The sequence below is a fragment of the Schistocerca gregaria genome, chromosome 5 (assembly GCF_023897955.1).
Source record: "Schistocerca gregaria isolate iqSchGreg1 chromosome 5, iqSchGreg1.2, whole genome shotgun sequence".
Classification (NCBI taxonomy): Eukaryota; Metazoa; Arthropoda; class Insecta; order Orthoptera; family Acrididae; genus Schistocerca; species Schistocerca gregaria.
Window position 1 is genome coordinate 662,969,207 of NC_064924.1, and position 27,461 is coordinate 662,996,667.

Sequence of the window (27,461 nt, forward strand, 5' to 3'; positions counted from 1 at the left end):
CATTTAACCAAGATAAGTCCTACAACATGGCCTATAGCCATTGTATCCTGTGAAGCAAATGGTTCAGGATCATATTTCGCATTATACTCGAAGAGCAACTTCTGTGACAACAATCATATCGATACTGGCATTTGCTTTTCGCAAAGTAGCGAGAAACGCGTCATCCTTTACGCAGATGTGACATCAACGGCCTCATGTAGTCACTTGGTTGCACTTGCAGGACCATCGAAATGTGTATTTTGAATGACGCAGCCTGTGAAACAATACTATGGGACATTATTCGAACTTATTTCGTATTCAATGTCATGTACTAGAACTCTCTCATTTGAAATCGTCGTAGTTGAACAGACATATTTTTTCGCAGTGATTTGCTCTCAGTGTCTGAGTTTTTAATTTTTTGGTTTCAGTACTATGAGTGACGCGTGACACAAAGTACAAAAATCTAGAAAAGTGGAAGACAGATATAGAGATGGGGGAGAGAACTAGGAAGTGAGGAAAATAGCAAAAGGAGGAACAAATAGGAAGAGGAAGAGAGGGAGAGGGAGAGAGAGAAGAGAGAGAGAGAGGATACGGGAAGAGAAAGACACAGGAGAAGAGAGAATGGCGAAGGGAGAAAACAGGACGGTAGGGAAAAGGGAAAGGGAAGTTTAAGATTGCAGGGAGGATCGACAGGAAAGAGAATGGAGAATAAAGAGAAGGGTGCATCAGAAAACAGTGGCGTAACTGAAAGCGAAAGAGGTAAGTAGTTGGTCGCATAGCGCTTCTTTTACTGCGAGGCCGTTTGGGATGGAGTAATGACACTACAGAATAAGACGGGGAAAGAAACTGGTTAAGTCGAATCGACGGAAGCAACCGTTCATCTAAATCAGTGTAGCCGTGTGGTGCTGTGCATTTCGTTTTTGGAGTCATCGAAGTATCTCGAAGTATTATTCACTAGCCAAAACAGTTCGAAACTAGAGTGAATGTTTAACATAAGTACCAGATTTCAAAAACGTATCCTTTCTATTACTGCATTAACGAAAAGTCCGACTGACTGTGTCAATCTGTGAGACAGAAAATAAAAATAATTCATTCGTAGAAATAATTATGTATTTTCTCACGTCATTACCTGTGGTACCTCAGTCGGTGAAAACTGAACCGTTATAAGAGCTCTTCGTTGCATGTCTATTTGTTCGACCGTTAAAACGTCTTGTTCTCATGAACAGGAAGACGTACAAAGTTGAAATTTATGTCACATATTAAGATCTACGTTTCCTTGCCGGTGAAAAAAACTGAAGATCCTAAATCAACGCAATCAAAAGATATTGCAATTTATGTCACATATCTTGAGTTCGCAAATTCACGCATCAGTACCTATAGCGTACTTCCCGTTGACCTAGAATCATGAAATTTGGTGGTAAGCAAGGTTTCACAGAACAAGTAAAGGAAAAAAATCATAAACTTGTTATTTTGTAATTATATCACACAAAAAATATTTCTTTTGTCATTTGTTAATTTGTTACCTCACTTCAAACTTAAAATTAGAACGTTCCCGGTGGCCTTGGAACTCCCTGGATCGATATCTTGCAAGTATCATTGCCAATTACAAGCAAAAATTATCGAGAGTCTCGATTCCTGGGATGGATGAACTCTATATACACATAATTAAGTCTGCACAGAACCCTCAGAGGGTACGTCCTACTCAAATCTGACCAGTTTCTTTCCATTCCATTCTGTAATTTCATTTACGAGGTTCAGTCAAAAAGTAATGCCTCCTATTTTTTTTTCTACGTTTAATTGTCAGGAAATTTAAATGCAATTACATAGGTTGAAAACCACAACATTGAGGATCATTTTGTCATTTTTCAATGTAATCTCCGCCCATCTCTACAGTTTTGGTCCATCTTTGAACAAGGGCATGTATCCCAGCACGGTAAAAATCACAGCTCTGCTTCCTAAGCCATTGACGCACGGATGTTTTGACGGCCTCCTCATCTTCAAAATGAATCCCACGATGAGCTTCTTTTAGTGGCCCGAACAGATGGAAGTCTGATGGTGCCAGGTCAGGGCTGTATGGGGGATGAGACAAAACTTCCCATCCAATTTTGACAATCTCGTCAGAGGTGTGACGACTGGTGTGTGTGGTCTTGCATTGTCATGCAAAAGAAGAACATCTGCCATTGATTTTGTTGGTCGAACTCGCTGAAGACGTGCTTTAAGTTTTTTGAGAGTTGTGACGTATTGAACAGAATTTATTGTGCATCCCTGCTCCAAAAAATCAACCAGAATCACACCCTCTGTATCCCAGAAAACTGTTGCCATAACTTTCCCTGCCGATCGCACAGTTTTGAATTTTTTCTTCCTCGGCGAGCTTGTGTGACGCCACTCCATTGACTGCCTCTTTGATTCGGGTTCAAAAAAATGCACCCATGTTTCGTCCCCGGTCACAATTTTTTTCAGAAACTCATCTCCCTCCAAACGGAAGCGCTGCAAGTGTTGGGAGGCTATTGTTTTCCTTGCCTCTTCTTTATTCTGATCGGTTAACATTCTTGGAACCCACCATGCACAAACTTTTGAGTACCCCAATTGTTTAATAATCGTGATCACACTGCCTTTACTAAGAGAAATAATGCGACACACTTCATCTGCAGTCACCCGACGGTCACCACGAATGATGTCATCAACTTGCTGAATGTTGTGTGGAGTCACTGCACTCACCGGCCTGCCGCTCCGCTTTTCGTCAGTCAACGGTGTTTGCCCTTCAGCTTCCTTACAACGACGAACCCATCGTCTAACAGTGCTGACATCCACTGTCACAACACCATACACCTTCTTCAGTCTTTCATGAATGCGTATGGGCGTTTCACCTTCTGCATTCAAGAATTCAATCACACAACGCTGTCTCAAACGAACATCGATGTCGGCCATCTTACAAACTTCTGCTGTGCTGCCACCTGTTGACACAGAAAGTTACTACAGCAGTGGATTGCAGAAGAAGGTTTGAGGAATGGCGCCAAATTCAAATTTTTCACTTAACTTAATTTTTTTAAGTAGAAAAAAAATGGGAGGCATTACTTTTTGACCGACCCTCGTATAAATATTGTTGCAATACTTGGTATCTTCGTTGCTTATTAATATAATTCAGTAAGCAGCTACTAAATATATTTGGTACTTAATATATACCTTATGGGGTGCTGGTAGGGATATTCTGGCAATATTTTTTAAGTTGAGTGCTTTAGAATTATGTCCCAGGCAGCAACATTTCAGGTTAAAGCTTCATCACCAGGTGGAAACAGCTCCCTTCCTCCTTCACTGACAGGCTTCATTTATTTTCACTAACATTAGCAAACAATAGCATTCATACATAAACACGACTTACAATACTGCATTCACCTACACTATACGTAATGTCTTGCAGAGAACTCATTAATGCCCTGATCACGTGCTGGACACAAGGTACTGCAAGTTTTCATCCTTGGCGCACCTTCTGCAGACCTTGAGACGTCTTTTATAACTGGACACACTTCCGTTAGCCATTCCAGAACACAGAGAGACTGGCGTCTAATATGAATGATTCAATGGCGTTTTGTAGTGTAGTGAAGATTACAATAAAATTCCACCTAAATGGTAATATGTTCAGTACAGATAACAGGCTTTATTGCTTCTGTGTACGGATCTACGCGGGTTCATTGCTAAAACGTCTTAGGGTGAGATGAAAATATTTAAATTTTATAATATTATGATCACAGGAGGGGCACAGTAAAGCAGTCTCTATTGTTTCCACAATCGTTCCAACAATGACCAGCTAAATTTATGAATTGTATGCCCATTTCACAACTACAGTCCTTCTTGCCCATGATGCTCTCAACTTGACCGTAAATCATACAAGAGCTTTTAACTCGAGCTTCTGATTCGACGTTTGTCGCTATCCACATTCAATCCATACTTACGCGTTCTGGAATTGGACGGTGCTGAGTAACGCAGACTTTTCTGAACAATTGAAAACAAGCTCCCGACACGGGTGGCAAGAGAATAATTCGTGGGTGTATGGCTAGAGCTGTGCGTCCGACATGCGCAATGTTTCGTTAAGTGACGATGGTTTCATGATCAGGTCAGCGTATTAACTAATTACCGACGGATAATCATGGAACGACTTAGGATTCCGTAACCTGATGGAAACAGAATCCTTGTGGATCACTTTGTCGTCTTATCTGTCTGTCTATGTGTGTGTCTGTCCGACTGTTAAGACTCCTTTTTCTCAGGAACGGGTAGAGGTACAAAGCAGAAATTTATTTCACATGCTAACGTCTGTGGTCCCTTGGCGGTGTAAAGGCTTTGAGTTTCTAAGTCAACGTAATCAAAAACCTGACCTTTTTTTGTATACTTGTGAACTCACACGTCAAAACCTTCAGGGCACTACCTGTTGGCCTAAAATCGTGAAATTTGGCAAGGTTTCACAGTATACCTAAAGGAAAAAATCCAAAAATTGTTAATTTATAATTACATTACATGATTTTTTTCATTACAAACTTGCACTGCATTCGTAAACTGTCAAAGATCTCAGACACTGCTATAGGTATTTTGATCTCGTTTTTACTAATAGGTGGAGTATTCATAAAGAAATATGCAAATATTTCGTGCTAATTGGCTGAGTCACGTAGAAGGGAAGCTCCTGCCACAGTGAAAACGATGTCTTTGCCATTTAGCAGTGATAAGTGTAAGGCTACTGTCTACCATAATACGCCCGCAGTAGCATAGCAAGAACTTTACGAACTGCTCATTCTACATAGCAAGATTCCCTAACCGTCTGTAAAGTTTCAAAGCAGAGTCATACTGATTCCAAGATGCTACTCCAGGTGGGTGGAAAATGAATGTACGCAACGAAAACTGCTGAACGCGGAAATCAACCTTTGACCCTGTCTGACTACACCCCGAAGCAGATCGTATGATCTCTTAAATGTGATATTATTTCCTCCTTCTTGCTCTTTAACATATAAATTACAACCTAAACATAAATGAATGATTAAGAGAACTAATAACTATTATGTGATAAATGTTATCTCTGGTTATACATTTATTGTAGATTAAAAAACCCTTTACGTTACAAATGTTTATGTTTCCTAACTCACATTACTGATCAGTTGCCCATATCTGCTCCTTTTCATGTACTATCTCCGGTGCATCGGAGGGATGGTTCTCATACATGTCTGCAACGACGGAAGAACTCAAGCCACAAAATAAACTCTTTCAAACATTAGGATGGCAGAAGGCGGTCCTCTGACTAGTATACGCTAATACTGTCTTCTACTCTCTGCTTTCTACCGACAAGAAACGCGAACTTCTCAGCCACAAGGACGAAGTTCAGATAAAATCTCTACGTGAGTATAGACAGAAGTGCTCTCAATCACTGAACGCTGCATACTCTACAACGACTTCCTACCAGCCGGCCGGAGTGGCCGAGCGGTTCTGGGCGCTACAGTCTGGAACCGCGCCACAGCTACGGTCGCAGGTTCGAATCCTGCCTCGGGCTCGGATGTGTGTGATGTCCTTAGGTTAGTTAGGTTTAAGTAGTTCTAAGTTCTAGGGGACTGATGACCTCAGAAGTTAAGTCCCATAGTGCTCAGAGCCATTTTTTTCGACTTTTACCCAAAGGCGAAGTCCAGAATCGTATACGTTCGCAACAGTACAGTGCCTAACAGTTCTAACAATAAAATCTCCTGAGAGCAAAGACAGCAAGTCCGTCTGTACCAACACAAGCTGATACTGAGCGACCGTCAATCAGGTGCGCTCAAAACCGAAACCCTCTTTCTCTCCACCGCTGGCTTCCCAGCAAATCTCGGCTCCCCTCCCTCGTAACTGCAGAAGGCGAATGAAATTCTGGAAAGCACGAAATATTCTCCCTTTCTACAGATTTTCCCGAACGCCGACCATATTTTAGTCTTTTGTCGTCCAGCGCGTAAAGTTTACAAGGTAATACCTATCCTCGTTAATTAGGAATGCATACATAGAATGGTACACTTCTCAGAGTAACAATCCTGAGAAATAACCCAGCCTGAGTGATTTCCGTGGTGACGCTCCCTCGTTCCTCTCTGCTGCGTCCAAGATTTTCAGTTTCCGAAGTGCTGTCCAGTTATCCTTGAGCCCCCGCCACAACACTGGCCGCCCGTTGCTGTATTGTGCTTCAGCGCTCCGGTGCCCCGGCCGTCCGTCTTGGCTACTTCCTGTGTTGAGGACGACCAAGACTCCAGTACGGGGTTTTCCAGCCACGGCTTCAGTAACGCCTGCAGTTTCATCTCCACTGGCTTTCCAGCCTCTACTATTATAGGCAATCATTCATTACGCTGTTTTGATCATAAAGACACTCCGTCACTTTTCACGCAATAAGCGTTAACAACTGTTTACAAGGTGTGCTTGACAAAGTCAGTCTTCTTTAAATATTCATATACACGACGTACATCCTGGCAAATGATACCTAATTCCGGTTGTAAATCACGGCAAAGTATGTAGATAAGTGCTTGTAAGGTGCGAAATTATAGCCACCTTACATGGTATACTGATGCAGGATTGCGCTGATTTGTTTGGGATGAGGTTTTATGTCCCATAAAATATCTGTTGAAGCATTCCACAGTACAGTTCGACATTTGTGTAACAACAATAGCCGTATAGCTAGCTGTGCAGTTTTCTTCTTCTGTCAAACCTTACCATTAATCAAGACAGGGATGAGTGTGGACGAAGTCGACGCATCTGCAATTGCCACTTAGCATAGCATGTTAATGTAACTCCAAAATTAGTGAAATAAATGAAAAATTACAATAGCAAAATTGAAATTACACAAAAAAAGTTAAAACGTAAAATTTAAACATTCTCAGAGATCTTGGAATTCTCAGGAGCAGTACCTTGCAGTATCGGTGTGGTAACAGGCAAAAATACTCGAGATTCTCGATTCCCAGGATGGATGAACTACATGTATAAACAATGAAGTTTGTACGGAACCCTCGGAATGCTAGTCCTACCTGCACTGCCCCGTTTATTATTATTATTATTATTATTATTATTTCTTTCTGCACTCCCTCCTCCCATCTGTCTCTGCAGGTCTATAGTGAATCCGTTCCCACCCTATTCGAAATCCACCTCCTTCGACGCGTCCAGTGAGCAATACGTCCGTTAAAGCACTCCCTACATCGGAAGTGAGTTTGTTGTTGTTCCACGTTGTGGCACTCATTTAATTCACGTAACGGTTCCCATGCCTTGAAAAGGTTACAGTTTTTGTTGCGGTTGATTAAATTGTCACTTACATCTCGACAGAACCTTTGTGACACTTGAAACGTATGTGCTAAGTCGGATCAGGATAGCTCCAGAAAATAGTCGGTAGTTACCAACCGCAAGGTGGAACGAGTATAATATCTTTGAGTAGGAGCATCTTTGATGGTTAAGAGAGCCGGGCGCGCGCAGAAAAAAAAACGCCGAGTCGCAGCTAGGTGCGCGGAGGAAGCAGACGTGTAGTGACAGCGTTAAGGTAGGTCGCTGCCCCTGACCAGACTTCAGCACGTAAATGAGAGAAGATTAATAATCATTTTTAAGTTGGTTTTTCTTAGATAATGATCAGAGTTAGGATTTGTATGTCCAAGGTTTGACACAGTAAGCGTTTTGTAAATTTTTTTGTAAGAGTGATTCGTGCTACGAAAGTGTTTGAAATGGTAGGTTTTGTATATATATATATATATATATATATATATATATATATATATATATATATATTGAGATCAACATTCTGTTTAAATCTAACAGCCTGAATCATAATCCACATCCTTGGCTTGTATTGAATATGGAAATGAGTAGTAAACTAAAATTACCCACCAATAAAAGAACTAAGTAAACATCAGGGCCAAAAGTTAAATTTCCAGTACCATCTTAATGCCAGTGCACAAACGGCATTAGTCTTTTAAACTTGATTGCTGAGTCAAATACATGTTGCATTTCTGGCAAAATGGAAGAGTGCAAGAAACAAGTTCACAGACACAGCCAGATGCAGGTTTGCTGAATAATTAATTTAGAACAATCTTATCACTGATACTTTCGCAGAATAAAAGGATACAATTTTGGTTAGATACCTTCACACTGTCTACATCTATATCTACATCCATACTCTGCAAGCCACCTGACGGTGTGTGGCGGAGGGACAAAGTCAGTATCAAAACCTTATAGATTAAAAATATCGTTAGTTGCTGAACGTCGTCGGTTCAAAATACTAGTGCAGATGAAGGTTCGCCTCCGTGACTGAGCATCACCGTGTCTGAGTGTTATAGTGAGGATTCGGGTTCACTTCCCGTTGCTGACAGTAATTTTTTTCCTCGGTGGGAGGACTGGAAAGCAATTCACTCAGCGTCGTGATCGCAGCTGGGCAGCTGCTTGAATGAGAAGTAGCGGTCCCAAGGCCTGAACAACTGACAACGGCTGAGAGCGTGGCGTGCTGACTGCATGCAGATGACGTCACTGACAGGGGTGACGCCGGGGTGCTGCCGGCAGCGCGTGGTCACGTGGTCCGCAGAGTCTGTAGGAGACAAAAGAGGACCGCATGAGGTATCAATGACAATGTTGACTGGAATACTCTCTTTTAAATTCTGAAGGTGGCGGGGGTAAAATACAGGGAGCGAAAGGCTATTTACAATTTGTACAGAAACCAGATGGCAGTTATAAGAGTCGAAGGTCATGAAAGGGAAGCAGTAGTTGGGAAGGGAGTGAGAAAGGGTTGTAGCCTCTCCTCGATGTTGTTCAATCTGTATATTGAGCAAGCAGTAAAGGAAACAAAAGGAAAATTCGGAGTAGGTATTAAAATCCATGGAGAAGAAATAAAAACTTCGAGATTCGTCAATGACATTGTAATTCTGTCAGAGACAGCAAAGGACGTGGAAGAGCAGTTGAACGGAATGGACAGTGTCTTGAAAGGAGGGTATAAGATGAACATCAACCAAAGCAAAACGACGATAATGGAATGTAGTCGAATTAAGTCGGGTGATGCTGAGGGAATTAGTTTAGGAAATGAGACACTTAAAGTAGTAAAACAGTTTTGCTATTTGGGGAGCAAAATAACTGATGATGGTCGAAGTAGAGAGGATATAAAATGTAGACTGGCAATAGCAAGAAAAACGTTTCTGAAGAAGAGAAAATTGTTAATATCGAGTATAGATTTAAATGTCAGGAAGTCGTTTCTGAAAGTATTTGTATGGAGTGTAGCCATGTATGGAAGTGAAACATGGGCGATAAATAGTCTAGACAAGAAGAGAATAGAAGCTTCTGAAATGTGGTGCTACAGAAGAATGCTGAAGATTAGATGGGTAGATCACATAACTAATGAGGAGGTATTGAATAGAATTGGAAAGGAGTTTGTGGGATAACTTGACCAGAAGAAGGAATCGGTTGGTAGGACATGTTTTGAGGCACCAAGGGATCACCAATTTAGTATTGGAGGGCAGTGTGGAGGGTAAAAATCGTAGAGGGAGACCAAGAGATGACTACACTAAGCAGATTCAGACGGATGTAGGTTGCAGTAGGTACTGGGAGATGAAGCAGCTTGCACAGGATAGAGTAGCATGGAGAGCTGCATCAAACCACTCTCAAGACTGAAGACCGCAACAACAACAACAAGGTATCAAGGATGGACGTAGCCAAAGAGAATCCAGATAAGTATAACAGACATGCTAGTGACTCTGGGACACAAAATAATACTCTGTAAGATATCAAAGAAAGGACATATCCAAGGATAGTCAAATTAAGTGTAACGGACGTGCTTGCAGTGTGCAATAATTTGATCATAAGTGTGTTTGTATTCGACGTTGCAAGTGGTGCCTAACACGACTGTTACTGTCACCTAACCCTCTTAATCAGGTGACCACAGCTCTGCTAGTCGCACCATCTAGTAATAGACTAGAATGTCAGCCCAAATGAGTAACACGTGAAAAATATTTTGAGACATATTGTAGTTGTGAGACAGTTATTTTACTGTGCAGTACGAACTGGCTCCGTATTAGGCATTATTAGTTTCCTATTATTTGATCATTAGCTCATTAGCCTTACTGAAAACTACTCTTGTGCATGTTTTTTGCGTATATTTCACTGAAATTTCACATCGTTGTGTTTCTATTTCTGAAAATACAGAAAGACACAGAAGTGAGAATACAATGATTTGTGATATTTTGTATTACAAGCTGAAACTGAAATACATTATAACTTTCTTCTCTTATCCATACATATACAAGATGGTTATAATTAAACTTTCCCTATTTCACACGTGGTAACACAGAAACTAATTACCGTGCGAGTACCAAACTTGGTAACATCACTGTCGAGGACATGGGGAAGACAAATCATGCAGAATCAATTCAGCTCAAATGTGCTGCTACGGTACCATTACCGCTACAAAAGGGACTCAATATGGCGCCCACCAGTGTCCGTAAGAGTCTGAAAGCACGGGATTGCATTCTGCACAGCAGATCGAAGCATGTGGTGGTGGTTAGTGTTTAACGTCGCGTCGACAACGACGTCTTTAGAGACGGAGCGCAAGCTCGGGTTAGGGAAGGATTGGGAAGGAAATCGGCCGTGCCCTTTCAAAGGGACCATCCCGGCATTTGCCTGAAACGATTTAGGGAAATCACGGAAAACCTAAATCAGGATGGTGGAGACGGGATTGAACCGTCGTCCTCCCGAATGCGAGTCCAGTGTGCTAACCACTGCGCCACCTCGTCGACTCGAAGCATGTCTGTAGGTATGATTGCTACATCTCTTGATATACAGCGCTACAAATCAGCACATGTGTGAATGTCCCCATGGTAAACCCTGTCCATCAGGTAGCCCCGCAACCAGAAAACTCAGGGAGTGAGGTCAGTTAATCGTGCCGGCCAAGCATTTGGAAACGATCGTCTGAAAATTCGATCTTTTCCAGAAGCATTTCGGAGAAGCAGGTGAACTTCGCGAGCGATGTGCGGTGAGGCCCCATGTTGCATGCAACCTATCGAGTTCAATGCGACTCTGTTCTGTAGGGCGCGTATGACATGCTGGCGAAGCATATCGCAGTAAAGCTGGCCAGTCACACCGCACGTCTTCGATCCTTCAGCGCCAACTGGTTAAAAAAAGAATGCACCAATGATGAACGTAACAGCGAAGCCACACCACGCTGTGATACGTTCACCGCACAGTGACTTGAGGTAAAGATCCCAATGCTCAGTAATTCTGTGTCCACCTCACCCGTCAGAGAAAAATGAGCGCTCGTCAGCTTCAATCCTTGCGAGAAAGTGGAGGGCGAAGTCAACACAGTGTTTTGTGTCCTATCGTGCAAGCTCCTGAACGATATGGATTTTGTACGGATACCATTTGAGAATGGTTCCAAGCACCTTCCGTACAGTGGAGCACAGGATGTTCAGCTGTCGTGATACAGCACGCGCACTGCCAGACGATCGGGAATTACGAGCAGCGTTGTCTGCCACAGCAACAGCGATTTCATCAAGCACCCTTGTTTTGATAATAGAGCTTCACCGATAATGAACTGCTCCTTTTGTCCCAGCTCGATCACGGCACCTGGTGGCCGTAGTTGGAACTGGACGGTGGCGCTGTGACTCATGGAAATCGTGCACCCCATACTGTGGACATCAATGTCACCAACTTTGATAATCGTACGGTGATTAGTTTCTGCGGTGTGGCCGAGCGGTCCTAGGCGCATCAGCTTGGAACCGCGCTACCACTACGGTCGCAGGTTCGAATCCTGCCTCGGGCATGGATGTGTGTCATGTCCTTAGGTGAACTAGGTTCAAGTAGTTCTGGGTTCTAGGGAACAGATGACCATAGATGTTAAGTCCCATAGTGCTCAGAGCCATTTGAACCAATTATTTCCCTGTTCAAACGTGTTAAACAGGAAAGATTAATTTTAACCATCTGGTACTCTGCATGCCACCTTATAGGGCGTGACGGAGGCATAACATCACACCACTTGCCATTTCCTTCCTTGTTACACTCGCAAATAGAGTGAGAGAAAACGACCGCCTGTATGCCTCCGTATAAGCCCTAATTTCTCTTATCTTGTCTTCACTGCCTTTACGCGACATGTACGTGGGCGGCAGTAGAATCTTTCGGCAGTCAGCCTCAAATGCCGGTTCCCTAAATTTTCTCAATAGTGCTCCTAGAAAACAACGCCGCCTTCCCTCCAGATATTCCTATGTGGGTTCCCGAAGCATCTCTTTAATACATCTACATCTACATGATTACTCTGCAATTCACATTTAAGTGCTTGGCAGAGAGTTCATCAAACCACAATCATAATATCTCTCTACCATTTCACTCCTGAACAGTGTGCGGGAAAAACGAGCACCTACACCTTTCTGTTTAAGCTATGATTCCTCTTATTTTTATTTTCATGATCATTTCTACCTATGTAGGTTGGGCTCAACAAAATATTTTCACATTCGGAAGAGAAAGTTGGTGACTGAAATTTCGTAAATAGATCTCGCCGCGACGAAACACGTCTTTGCTTTAATGACTTCCATCTCAACTCGCGTATCATATCTGCCACACTCTCTCCCCTATTACGTGATAATACAAAACGAGCTGCCTTTTTTTGCACCCTTTCGGTGTCCTCCGTCAATCCCACCTGGTAAGGATCCCACACCGCGCAGCAATATTCTATCAGAGGACGAACGACTGTAGTGTAAGCTGTCTCTTTAGTGGACTTGTTGCATCTTCTAAGTGTCCTGCCAATGAAACACAACCTTTGGCTGGCCTTCCCCACTATATTATCTATGTGGTCTTTCCAACTGAAGTTGTTCGTAATTTTAACACCCAGGTACTTAGTTGAATTGACAACCTTGAGAATTGTACTATTTATAGAGTAATCGAATTCCAACGGATTTCTTTTGGAACTCATGTAGATCACCTCACACTTTTCGTTATTGAGCGTCAACTGCCACATGCCACACCATACAGCAACCTTTTCTAAATCGCTTTGCAACTGATACTGGTTTTCGGATGACCTTACTAGACGGTAAATTACAGCATCATCTGCGAACAACCTAAGAGAACTGCTCAGATTGTCACCCAGGTCACTTATATAGATCGGGAACAGCAGAGGTCCCAGGACGCTTCCCTCGGGAACACCTGATACACTTCAGTTTTACTCGATGATTTGCCGTCTATTACTACGAACTCCGACCTTCCTGAAAGGAAATCACGAATCTAGTCGCACAACTGAGACGATACCCCATAGGCCCGTAGCTTGAGTAGAAGTCGCTTGTGAGGAACGGTGTCAAAAGCTTTCCGTATATCTAGAAATACCGAATCAACTTGAGATCCCCTGTCGATAGCGGCCATTACTTTGTGCAAATAAAGAGCTAGCTGCGTCGCACAAGAACGATGTTTTCTGAAACCATGCTCATTGCGTATCAATAGACCGTTCCCTTCGAGGTGATTCATAATGTTTGAATACTGTATATGTTCCAAAACCCTACTGAAAACCGACGTCAATGATATAGGTCTGTAGTTCGATGGATTACTCGTACTATCCTTCTTAAACACTGGAGCGACCTGCGCATTATTCCAATCTGTAGGTACAGATCTATCGGTGAGCGGGCGGTTGTATATGATTGCTAAGTAGGGAGCTATTCTATCAGCGTAATCTGAAAGGAACATAATCGGTATACAATCTGGACCTGAAGACTTGCCCGTATCAAGAGATTTGAGTTGATTCGCAACCCCTAAGGTATCTACTTGTAAGATACTCGTGCTAGAAGCTGTTCGTGTTTCAAATTCTGGAATATTCCATTCGTCTTCCCTGGTGAAGGAATTTCGGTAAACTGCGGCACAGTCGTCGGCTACAGAAATATTGGCGCTGCACAGCAAAGGTATTGACTGCGTCTTGCCGCTTGTGTTGTGTACTTTACATACGACCAGAATTTCTTCAGATTTTCTACCACATTTCGAGACAATGTTTGGTTGTGGAACCTATTAAAGGCATCTCGCATTGAACTCCGTGCCAAAATACTTGAGTGTTGGTCGAACATACCCGTAACAAATCTGGTAGCCCGCCTCTGAAGTGCGTCGACGTCTTCCTTTCATCAGACCTCATGCGGGTCCCAGACACTCAAACAGTACTCAACAGTGGGTCGCACTAGTGTCCCACTTGCAATCTCTTTTACGGATGACCCACACATTCCTAAAATTCTCCCAATAAACTGAAGTCGCGCATTCTCAATGTTATTGATTGACATTAAATTGTTACAAATTAAGAGGCTACTAGGTTTTTCGATGAGTAATTGAGCAAAGTAAGTCTTGTCGAGTACTTTATTATACTTTATAGTTAACATTCGATATTCACACTCGCCAAATCCGAGAAAGTTATTTCCCTACGTAGAAGTACCCGTTGAAAACAGCCTATTTAAAAATTAGAATGCTCGATTATGTATGTTATTACTTTCACAAATAGAAAAGAAATCTTAACAGTTTAACATCATGTTAGTGTGTTGACAACGAAGTTATTAGAGACAGAACGGAAGCTGTGGTTCAGCTATGTGGCAGAGACAAAAACCGATTGTGGCCTTCCATTCTGCTAATTACTTCAAGTGATTTTGTGAAACCACTGAAGGCTCAATTTAGGCCCAGACGGAGATTTATCACTTGTTTCTCCTGAATAATAATACCGTCACCTTCGAGACGTTAAACCTAATCTACATTAATTTTGTGCACCTGAATACGAGTCAATTGCTCTAACTTCTGTGCCAGATTCGTCGACCACGGATATAGGATCAGTTTTCTTTGACATACTATTTTCTTTTTATGCTCGTACCAAACAAGGTAAAGCACAGGTTTATACGCAAAACTTGCATTCGTGATGAGCGGTCTTCAGATCCCGGGTCACATTCAGATGGACATTTTCTGAGCTTTTCCTAAATTGCTTAAGGTAAATGAGAGGATAGTTTTGAAGACGACATGATCAATTTCCTTTCCCCACCTGAGTTCGTGCTATGTATGTAATACCCTCGTCGTCGAGGTTGCGGCGACAGCTGTATGACACCCGCAACAACAACAAGAAGAAAAATTAAGCTTTAAGGAATATTTTACAGTGACATAATTCAGACCAATGATGCTTCTTGGTGACTTTCGAGACGCCGTTAAATAAAAATATTAAAGGAAGGCTAAAATTTCTCGGCATGGTTCAGGTATTTTTTTAATATTAGTTAAGTTCCGTTGCGTTGCTAAATATTGTGCATCTTTATCCGAGAAATAATTTTGTTTATACATTTTTGTAGTTTTGCTTCTGTTTCGTACAAGTAGATATAACGGATAACCGAGGCCTCATAATACTTCTTTCTGATCGAGGATTCATCGTCAACAGAAGTTTGTGAAAATGTATGACCCTTACCCTCCATTTTCCAACGCCAAGAATCGGATAGCTGAAATCAAACCGACATGAAGTAGAGCCCAAAAAGACAAGTGCAGGTGAATCAACACGGATAAACACAATATGGTATTAGACGATCGATGATGAGAAGTGCATGAAGTAGCTGACATAAAAGATAGACGAAAAAGAAACGGTACCGCACACCTTACATAAACAAGTAACTATGGGAAAGATTTGTGTAAGATAGGTGCTGGATTAGTTGTTCCCTATAAAATAAGCATATACGAAATCGAGTTTTTTAGCTACCTTTGATTCACTTTAAAAAGAATTCAACTGATTATGCGTTCTAATTTGTTATTGTGGATGAAAAATGGAACCAATACTTCACGTCAGAAAAGAAACAGCGATCAAAATAATGCGTGGAAGCGACAGATTCAATAAAACGTCGAGGAGCTCATAGGAGAAGTTGCCAGCATGGCTGGAAGCTGGTGGCCGTACACCAAAGAAGGTCACGTCGATAGCGAAACAAAATAATTTATCTTTATGTGGTGTATAATACATAATGACAACTCGTGGACAAGAGCTTTAATTAAAGCAAATTGTGTTTGCTTTAAGTATGAGGAAACTATGAACCAAAATACACTCCTGGAAATGGAAAAAAGAACACATTGACACCGGTGTGTCAGACCCACCATACTTGCTCCGGACAACTGCGAGAGGGCTGTACAAGCAATGATCACACGCACGACACAGCGGACACACCAGGAACCGCGGTGTTGGCCGTCGAATGGCGCTAGCTGCGCAGCATTGGTGCACCGCCGCCGTCAGTGTCAGCCAGTTTGCCGTGGCATACGGAGCTCCATCGCAGTCTTTAACACTGGTAGCATGCCGCGACAGCGTGGACGTGAACCGTATGTGCAGTTGATGGACTTTGAGCGAGGGCGTATAGTGGGCATGCGGGAGGCCGGGTGGACGTACCGCCGAATTGCTCAACACGTGGGGCGTGACGTCTCCACAGTACATCGATGTTGTCGCCAGTGGTCGGCGGAAGGTGCACGTGCCCGTCGACCTGGGACAGGACCGCAGCGACGCACGGATGCACGCCAAGACCGTAGGATCCTACGCAGTGCCGTAGGGGACCGCACCGCCACTTCCCAGCAAATTAGGGACACTGTTGCTCCTGGGGTATCGGCGAGGACCATTCGCAACCGTCTCCATGAAGCTGGGCTACGGTCCCGCACACCGTTAGGCCGTCTTCCGCTCACGCCCCAACATCGTGCAGCCCGCCTCCAGTGGTGTCGCAACAGGCGTGAATGGAGGGACGATTGGAGACGTGTCGTCTTCAGCGATGAGATTCGCTTCTGCCTTGGTGCCAATGATGGTCGTATGCGTGTTTGGCGCCGTGCAGGTGAGCGCCACAATCAGGACTGCATACGACCGAGGCACACAGGGCCAACACCCGGCATCATGGTGTGGGGAGCGATCTCCTACACTGGCCGTACACCTCTGGTGATCGTCAAGGGGACACTGAATAGTGCACGGTACATCCAAACCGTCATCGAACCCATCGTTCTACCATTCCTAGACCGGCAAGGGAACTTGCTGTTCCAACAGGACAATGCACGTCCGCATGTATCCCGTGCCACCCAACGTGCTCTAGAAGGTGTAAGTCAACTACCCTGGCCAGCAAGATCTCCGGATCTGTCCCCCATTGAGCATGTTTGGGACTGGATGAAGCGTCGTCTCACGCGGTCTGCACGTCCAGCACGAACGCTGGTCCAACTGAGGCGCCAGGTGGAAATGGCATGGCAAGCCGTTCCACAGGACTACATCCAGCATCTCTACGATCGTCTCCATGGGAGAATAGCAGCCTGCATTGCTGCGAAAGGTGGATATACACTGTACTAGTGCCGACATTGTGCACGCTCTGTTGCCTGTGTCTATGTGCCTGTGGTTCTGTGAGTGTGATCATGTGATGTATCTGACCCCAGGAATGTGTCAGTAAAGTTTCCCCTTCCTGGGACAATGAATTCACGGTGTTCTTATTTCAATTTCCAGGAGTGTAACTGTCGTAACTAAGGAGGTTACAAGTAACAGCTCATCTTCGTTAGGTTCGATACTGGAAGCCCAGATCACATTAATGCTGACGCAGCTGGATGAAAATAAGTTTATATGTAGTCCTAGAGTTCTATAATCGTTTAAATAATACGCCTTCGTTTTTCTGCATTGCTGTCATGGTACGCCCTATTAGTACCGAGAACTGAACCTAGGTCTTCCACATGGCCGTCACACGGGCTGCACTTTCAGCTACGGAGACGGACAACAAATATATTGCCTGTCTACCTGCTGATGGCAAGGTAATAACTAATAACAGCAAGCCATCTTTCCGAAGAGTGACCCATCGACTCTACATGGGAGATAAAACTAAATGTCAACTCGAAGGTTGGTTGTAAAACCGTGGTGCTTCGGTAGATTTGTTGCTATAGGATATGACATGTCCTTCCATTCCTTCCACTTCTGAACTACCTTGCCCAGCCAGTTTTATGTGGACCAACAGTTGAACGTAGACTACGACCACGTTGCAGTCTGTAATTTTTCACATTCCCAGGATAGAAAGAAGCGGTAGGTGCAAAAGTAATCGTAGTATCAATTGAAAACCGAACCCTGAACTTTTGATGTATGCTCATTCAGCCACTGAGCCGTTATGATCAGTGTTTTCTGAAGTGAAAAAGAGATTCGGCTTACCAGTTATCTTGGGTCGGGTAAAACAATAACCGCCTTAAACAACGTGATCCCTCGACCTATTGACGCCTATATTACGAAATAAAAGTACCAACTTTCATACGGACAGTATGCCAGTCCACAGTGCTATTTTAGTAAGGGGAAGCTACAGAAATTAGCAGATGAACTTCTGGTGAAAATACGCAGTATTCATCAGATTTGGTGCCCTTTCAGTTCCAATTATTTTCACATTTAAAGTAATACGTGACTTGAGAACGTTTTCTGCCAAATGAGTATGTTAAGACAATTGTATTGTTGTTGTGATCTTCAGCCAGAAAACTGATTTGATGTTTTTCATCTCTGCATAGCTACCGCAGTGTACATCCACTTGAACTCGCTTGCTATGTTAAAACCTCCCTAAATCTAATCACTATTTCTACATTCGATCTACCCACCTAAACTTCAAAATTAATGTGAAATGCTGCTATTCTTTCCTGTTTGATATGCCTGTTATTCACGTTTCGCTTCAGCACGAGTCAATTCTAGACAAATACCTTCAACAGAGACTTCCTAACAGGTAAGCATATTTTCAATGTTAACAAAGTTTTGTTATTTAGCAATTCTTTTCTTAATTCTGGGAGTCGACGTTTCGTAACCTCCCTTCTTCGTCTACCACCTGTTATTTTTCTGCACAAATAGCGAAACTCATGTGCCATTTCGAATCTACGTCCCTCAGCATCGCACAATTTGATTCGACTACTTTCCATTATCATTGTTTTACGTTTACTGATTTTCACCATATAACCTCTTGTCACGACACTATCCATCGCATACAACTACTCTTCCATGTTCTTTGCTATCTCTGACAGAAACACAATGCCATCCACATACCTCAAACTTTTTATTTCTTCTCTCTGTACTGTAATTTCCTTTCCTAATTTCTCCTCAGTTACCTTTATTGCTTTTCAGTGCACAGACAGAATAACTTCAGGGATAGGCTGCCTCGCTTACTTTTCAAGGAATGTTTCCTTCGACTCTTATAAATGTAGATTCGATTCCGGCACAGTAAAATTATATTTTTCATACTTCAAGAGGCGGTGAAGAAACAAAAATGTTGCCGAGAACTTGAACATGTTATAAGATAAAAAGGAAAAAAATGGTTCAAGTGGCTCTGAGCACTATGGGACTCAACTGCTGTGGTCATTAGTCCCCTAGAACTTAGAACTACTTAAACCTAACTAACCTAAGGACATCACACACATGCATGCCCGAGGCAGGATTCGAACCTGCGACCGTAGCAGTCGCACGGTTCCGGACTGCGCGCCTAGAACCGCGAGACCACCGCGGCCGACTAAAAAGGAAAGTTCCGTGTCCAGTCAGCAAGGACATCAGCGTATGAAACTTCACAATCGGACAAAATCACTTCTGAGAGAGAACTCATTTATATTTACGTAACATCGAGTATTACTGAACATACGGGATGTTTATAAATTAATTGTGTGGTTTTAAAACTTAATAATAAATCGGTTTATTATTTTATAAGGAAAACCTTACAGCGTAAGAAGCGGTAACCGCTCAACATTTGGTGCGCTACCCGTTATTCCCATGTCTCGCTTACTGCCCAGCCGAAGCCACTGGACTCGCATTCGGGAGGACGACGGTTCAATCCCGAGCCCGGCCATCCTGATTTAGGTTTTCCGTGATTTCCCTAAATCGCTGCAGGCAAATGCTGGGATGGCTCCTTTGAAAGGTCACGGCCGACTTCCTTTCCCATCCTTCCCTAATCCGATGAGACCAATGACCTCGCTGTCTGGTCTCTTCCCCCCAAACAACCAAAGCAACCAGCCGAAGCGTCGGTTTCCAAGATGGCGCCGCAACATGAAAGGGCTTTCTACGTGCTCCGTTTGACATGTCCAGATCGGTGGTTGCAATGCAGCCTGAGTTTCGTGCACGATTTAGGAAAGATGCGACACTGATGGAACCGACAGTTTGTGAAAACCGGATGCTTTTGTAAGAAGAGTCCAGGTCGACTCATGTGTGTGACGCAAACGTCGCAATAGTGCGCAAGGCGTTTCGCCAAAGCCTTCGCAAGTCATTTAGTAAAACAGATAGGGAATTGTTCATGCAAAAAATTACGATGTGGGAGGTTTTGTGCAATCGTCTATGTTTTAAACCGTACAAAGGGGGATTCGACTAGTGCAGGCACATACACCAGATGAGAAAGCGAAAAGTCGTTACTTTTGAAAAAAGATGTAGTTAAAAAGGAGATGTTGGTTTTGTAGAAAGATTTATCTTGTACGATGAAGCCAGTGGCAAAGCAAATACACACAATGTCCGTATCTGGGGGAACGAGGAAGCACATACGCTGATAGAACATTAGCATAACTCTTCAGAAGTGAACTTCTCTTCGAACAACAAGCGGTGATGGGCAACTCACTTCGAGACATGATGGAAACCTGATTGTTACCCCAGCAGAACATCGGTTATAAAGATTACCTTTTGCAGCTGGTCGGTGCTCTACCCCACTTTCACTGGAATGTACGAAAGCTTCTCAATCGTGTTCTTCACCAAAGCTGAACTGCAACATGCTGCAGCAGCAGACCTTCTCCGCTGGCCATCCGTTCGTCCGATTAGCACCCTGCGATAGTGTGTGGGTTTGCGAATGACAATGTTTATGTACTTCCAAAGCCTGTATCTCTTAAAGAAGTACGTGATCGTATAAAGCGTGGTTTGTAGACCATCGCAGAGGACATTCTACACTGAGTATGGTAAAAATTAGACTACCGTGTAGATGTGTCTCGTAGATGTGCGCATATTGATAGATTTTGATTAACGCACCAAAAACTTGAACATTTGCCACTGCTTATGCTGTAAGATTTGCTCATATAAAGTGAGAAATCGATTTATCATCAGTTTTTAAAAGTGCACCACTCATTTATAGACACCTCGTATATCTATTAATGCAATAAGAAAATCTCATAACCTTTTAAAAAAAGCGAAGATGAATAAAATATCTGGAAACATCGAAACGTAAACTCGCTTCACATCATTTCGTAACTCCACACTTCTACCAAAAAAGCTACGCTGAACTACTTCATAATATGATACAGTATTTTATGCTATGATCTTATGAAGCCTTTAACCGCCGATACTTTATTAACCGACATTTAATTATAACGGATCCTACAAAGATCGATGCGGTTTTGATGAATCTTCATTGCGCTGTTGCCTTAAAACACGTGCTTTCAAAACACACGAGTAATTACATGAAAATAATTAAATACGGATACTCTTTAATCATCAGTATGACATTTCTCGTCATTTTATTACAACAAATCCTACCAACAACGATGCATTTTCTACAAATCATCAGTGTTCTGGTGCTTAGAAACAGCGTATGTCCATAGGCTGTAGGTTATAATATAAAACACACCAAGTGCGGGCTTAAGCTGAAAGGAATTTTGTGAATGCTGATAGTGGAAACCTTACGAAACTTGATGCGTTTATGCTCCAATCATTTAGAACGGCGAGACGTGCAAGGACGAACATTCTTTCCCCTGCAACATCATTTAACCCGCTCAAAACTAAGGAACTATGGACCTTATATCTAGATTGTCGACTAACAGTCATGAAATATGGCACAAAGCACAAAAAAATTGTTCTTGGCAGAGGGTTCTCAACAAACACACGCTCTGTGCCGCAATGGGTATCGCATGCAAGTGTGGATAACCGAATCCTTGATGGGTCATAATTTTTTAAAAGTTTTACACGAAATTTGAAAATAGCTGTACAATAATTCATTGTGGCAGTTGCTTCGCTGATGGAATGTACTTTATACAAGGTGATCTATTGATAGTGGCCGGTCCAAATATCTCACGAAATAAGCACCAAACGAAAAAGCTACAAAAAACGAAACTCGTCTACCTTGAAGGGGGAAACCAGATGGAGCTATGGTTGGCCCGCTAGATAGCGCTTCCATAGGTTAAACGGATATCAACTGCGTTTTTTTAAAAATAGGAACCCCCATTTTTATTACATATTCGTGTAGGACGTACAGAAATATGAATGTTTTATTTACTATTAAGAACAGTCTTGATCACGATTTATTTATGAAGGTGACCGGTTTCGACCACTATTGTGGTCATCTTCTGACCATTGAGTAGGAACCTCTTTCTGTTGGAGAATCTGTTTACCAATTGCGGAAAATGTCGATATCGTGTTGATGAATGGCTGCTGTGATCAAAATGCCCAACGCTCGTGTGCTATGTATGTTGCTCGGTATCGTGGCCGACATCATCCAACTGTCCGGACGGTTCGCCGAATAGTTGCGTTATTTAAGGAAACAGAAAGTGTCAATCCATATGTGAAACGTCAACCACGACCTGCAACAAATGATGATGCCCAAGTAGGTGTTTTAGCTGCTGTCGCGACTAATCCGCACATCGGTGGTAGACAAATTGCGCGAGAATCGGGAATCTCTAAAACGTCGGTGTTGAGAATGCTACATCAACGTCGATTGCACCCGTAGCATATTTCTATGCACCAGGAATTGCATGGCGACGACTTTGAACGTCGTGTACAGTTCTGCCACTGGGCACAAGAGAAATTACTGGACGATGACAGATTTTTTGCACGCGTTCTATTTAGCGATGAAGCGTCATTCACCAACAGCGTGACATACACCGGCATAATATGCACTTCTGGGCAACGGAAAATCCACGACGGTTGCGACAAGAGGAGCATCAGCAACCTTGGCGGGTTAATGTATGGTGCGGCATTATGGGAGGAAGGATAATTGGACCCCATTTTATAGATGGGAATCTAAATGGTGCAGTGTATGCTGATTTCGTACGTAATGATGTACCGATGTTACTAGAACATGTTTCACTGCATGACAGAATGGCGATGTACTTTTAACATGATGGATGTCCGGAACACCATACGGTGGCCCGCACGTTCACCAGATCTGACGTCCCCGGATTTCTTTCTATGGGGGAAGTTGAAGCATATTTGCTATCGTGATCCACCGACAACGCCTGACGACATGCGTCAGCGCATTGTCAGTGCATGTGCGAACATTACGGAAGGCGAACCACTCGCTGTTGAGAGGAATGTCGTTACACGTATTGCCAAATGCACTGAGTTTGACTGACATCATTTTGAGCATTTAGTGCATTAATGTGTTATTTACAGGTAATCACGCTGTAACAGCATGCGTTCTCAGAAATGATAAGTTCACAAAGGCACATGTATCACATTGGAACAATTTAAAAGACCTACCTGTTACCAACTGTTCGTCTAAAATTTGAGCCATCCGCATTGGCGGAACGTTACGTGATACCGCGTACTTATACGTTTGTGACTATTACAGCGCCATCTATCACAAAGTGAAAAAAGTGGTCCAACTAAAACATTCATATTTCTATACGTACTACACGAATATGTAATATGAAATGGGGGTTAGTATTTAAAAAAAAACAACGCAGTTGATATTTGTTTTACCTATGGCAGTACCACCTAGCGAGCCATCCATAGTGCCATCTGGTTTCCTCCTTCAAACTAGAGAAGTTCCGTTCTATGTCGTTTCGTTTGACGCTTATTTCGTGAGATATTTGGCCCGATCACGATCAATGGTCCACCCTGTATAGCTTCACATTAATATCAGTCAGAGAAATGGAGAACTAAGGATAAATGCACCTATCTTGCTTACAAACATTTACGTTCTGTGGAAAGCATTCCTAGTAATAAGATATCACCATACTCCCACACTACAATGAGGTATAGGACAGTGTGGTTTTGCATATCGAGATCTATAAAGCATGTACAATATGTAGGAAAAACAAACGTAAAGGCTGTGCTCTTTGTGAGTGTAAACTAACGTCAGCGTCTGAAGTAGACTTAATTTCGTGATGAAACTTCAAAAGCTTAAACAATAAGGATCCTAGCTGGACAATACAAAGATAAAAAACATTGCTTCTAATAAAGTAAAAAGTATGTGGTCAAGTTAACTAGGAAATTTCTTTTTGAATTTGACATTTGTGAATAGCTACGGCAAATCGATGCGCATGCAAACGCCAAGGTAAACACAATAACATTATTTATTATCGGTGTAGTGAAGTATTGTAACTGTGGTTTGGTTTTCATACGAATGGAGTGTCTTTTTCTTTTATACAAAAATTAAAACATCGGTGCAGGCTAGATTCTAACTAGTAACATATAAATATCACATTTAAATATTCGACGGTCCAACGCTCTACCAATAGTGTAACCCAGGGATCTCCAAACTACGGCCCGCGTTAGCTGGCCGGACATCCCCCGTATCCGGCCCGCCGAATATTCGAGGTGGTTGGTACCTATACTGCCAACAATTGAGTTTAGAGGCCTATAGCGACCAAAAAACAGTGACACTGGCTCTGCTACTCTCTACAAGACTGTATAACTAAACTTATTGTTGCGCCGCTTGAAATAACAATGCGTTGACATACCCTACCTCTGTCACGTCTTGCACTAATAGTGTCGCTAACAATGATTTTGTGATTTCGTCAACTTTGCAGGACGCTTTCGTGAAGAATGTGCAGTTAGACATTTTTTTGTCGGTGAAATTCGCCAGAATAAAAAACGCCAGAATTTCGATCAGGTACGTCCACCAATCAAAATTATGTAATTAAACAAAAATCGTAGTTCGTTTCAGTGCTAGGTATTCCCACGACCTTAGACTTTTGCGATTTCATCTTTCCTTTAGCCTAACATTACGGGGATCATGGAGTGTTAGGGTGCTTTAATCCCACTAGATAGATCTTGGCCCTTATGACTTCGTGGCGCAGTCAACGTGACCCGCGGACTATAAAAGTTTGGAGACCCCTGGACTGTAACCAATAATGCTGCCAATAATGCAAAGAACGGGATACAGAGGTAATTTTGTCGACTGACGCTATCCATCTTTCTAAGATTGAGAAAGGGTATCTTGGAGGTATATTAACATTAGCTTCAGAGTGCAAAACATTTTTAATTAAGTAAGGGAACTTCGACTTGGTGGCATTCTGTCGCCACCGTGCATTCTCTGAAAGAGCCAAAAATAAGATTCCAAGAGTTTTCATGGATGTACACTACTGGCCATTAAAATTGCTACACCAAGAAGAAAGGCAGATGATAAACGGGTATTCATTGACAGATATATTATACTAGAACTAACATGTGATTACGTTTTCACGCAATTTGGTGCATAGATCCTGAGAAATCAGTACCAAGAACAACTACCTCTGGCCGTAATAACGGCCTTGCTAAGTCTCGGCTTTGGGTCAAACAGAGCTTGGATGGCGTGTACAGGTACAGCTGCCCATGCAGTTTCAACACGATACCACAGTTCATCAAGAGTAGTGACTGGCGTATTGTGACGAGCTAGTTGCTCGGCCACCATTGACCAGACGTTTTCAGTTGGTGAGAGATCTGGAGAATGTGCTGGCCAGGACAGCAGTCGAAGATTTTCTGTATCCAGAAAAACCCGTACAGGACCTGCAACGTGCGGTCGTGCTTAATCTTGCTGAAATGTAGGGTTTCGCAGGGATCGAATGAATGGTAGAGCCATGGGTCGTAACACATCCGAAATATAACGTCCACTGTTCAAAGTGCCGTCAGTGAGAAGAAGGGGTGACCCAGACGTGTAACCAATGGCACCCCATACCATCACCCCGGGTGATACGCCAGTATGGCAATGACGAATACACGCTTCCAATGTGCGTTCACCGCGATGTCACCAAACACGGATGCGACCATCATGATGCTGTAAATAGAACCTAGATTCATCCGAAAAAATGACGTTTTGCCATTCGTGCACCCAGGTTCGTCGTTGAGTACACCATCGCAGGCGCTCCTGTCTGTGATCCAGCGTCAAGGGTAACTCCAGCCATGGTCTCTGAGATGGTAGTCCATTCTGCTGCAACGTCGTGGAACTGTTCGTGCAGATGGTTGTTGTCTTGCATGAGGTATCACAACAACTTTTCACCAGGCAAGGCCGGTCAACTGCTGTTTGTGTATGAGAAATCGGTTGGAAACTTTCCTCATGTCAGCACGTTGTAGGTGTAGCAATTTTAATGGCCAGCAGTGTATTTGTACAGCGTGGTACTACACACCATTTGTAATCCATTTACCGAAATTTTAATTCCAAAACAAGACGTCACTGAGGATTAGCTTTATGGCAGCAGGAAGAGCGAGCTAGCCAGTGACGTCACAAGCATCAAATGACTCGAGTGGAGCGTTTTGGCGGGTTTGAAATTACTTGAAGTTCATCCCGTTTTTATAAAAAAAATACTGAAATTCAAGATGGAAAAAAGCAGGTTACGATCATAAAATTAACCATTTGGGACGAGTTCCAGAAAAGAGTCAAACACCTATTCCCGTCACAAACCTCGAGTTCACGTCAGCGTTAGCTGATTCGTATCGTGTGAAGACGGCTTTGTCCTAAAAGGAAGTCGTTGTTGCCTTCCTGCAAATACGAATGGCCAGTATTGAGGATGTAGGCGTGCGTTTTAACGTGTTGCAGCTATTCCGGCTCGCGGTCCGTTGCACGGCCAGGACATCACGCCGCAGCGCCATGTTTTATTCATGGTGACATCCTGTACGACGTGGGGCGGAGAGGGAGGAGGTGACGAGCGATTCAGCGCCTCAAATCGGCCCGCAATTACGCCTCGCGTTCCTGGGCGCCGGAGGGACCGGAAAGGAACGGGCAAAGCGAGAAAAGGAGAAAGAAAAGAGCAGGGGGAGAGCCCGGCGTGTAAAGGCGACGGTAGGGGACATTCAAAGCCCAGGCAGCCGCGGAATATGGAAATGAATACCCTCGAGAGCGCTCACCTGCTAGTTGTGTGACAGCTCTTTCAGGCGCGTTCAGTCATTAACCGCGCGAGAGGGTTAAACAGGAGGGGCGTTTGTGACGAGCGCCAAAGACGCCCGGTGGGAAGAGACTGCCGCACGCCGGGGACACCTCTGGCCGCTTTGTGCTTTAACGACTGCTCGATTTAGCACAGGGACGCTCCCCGCGGCAGGTGTGCACAACACGAGAAGCGGCGGTGGCGACAGATCCGTCTTTTATACGCGCCGGTCCTCTTCCCAGTCTGCATCTGCATCTGGTAATGAGTTTCTTGTTGCCGCTGTGGAGGACGATGCTTTATGCTTCCCGTAAAACTAATTTAGAGAGGATCTTGTCGCCTATGGAACTAAATCACAGGAAGTGATTAGCTGAAAAGTCATTGATTAATATTCATGAAATCGCTCGCGAAACTTGTTTTTGGTTTCACTTTTTAATTGTTCTTCTTTTCTCAGGAACGAACAATGATTAATATTAGGCGATCAGTAGATATGCACGGTCCGTCCAAAAAGTTCCGAGACT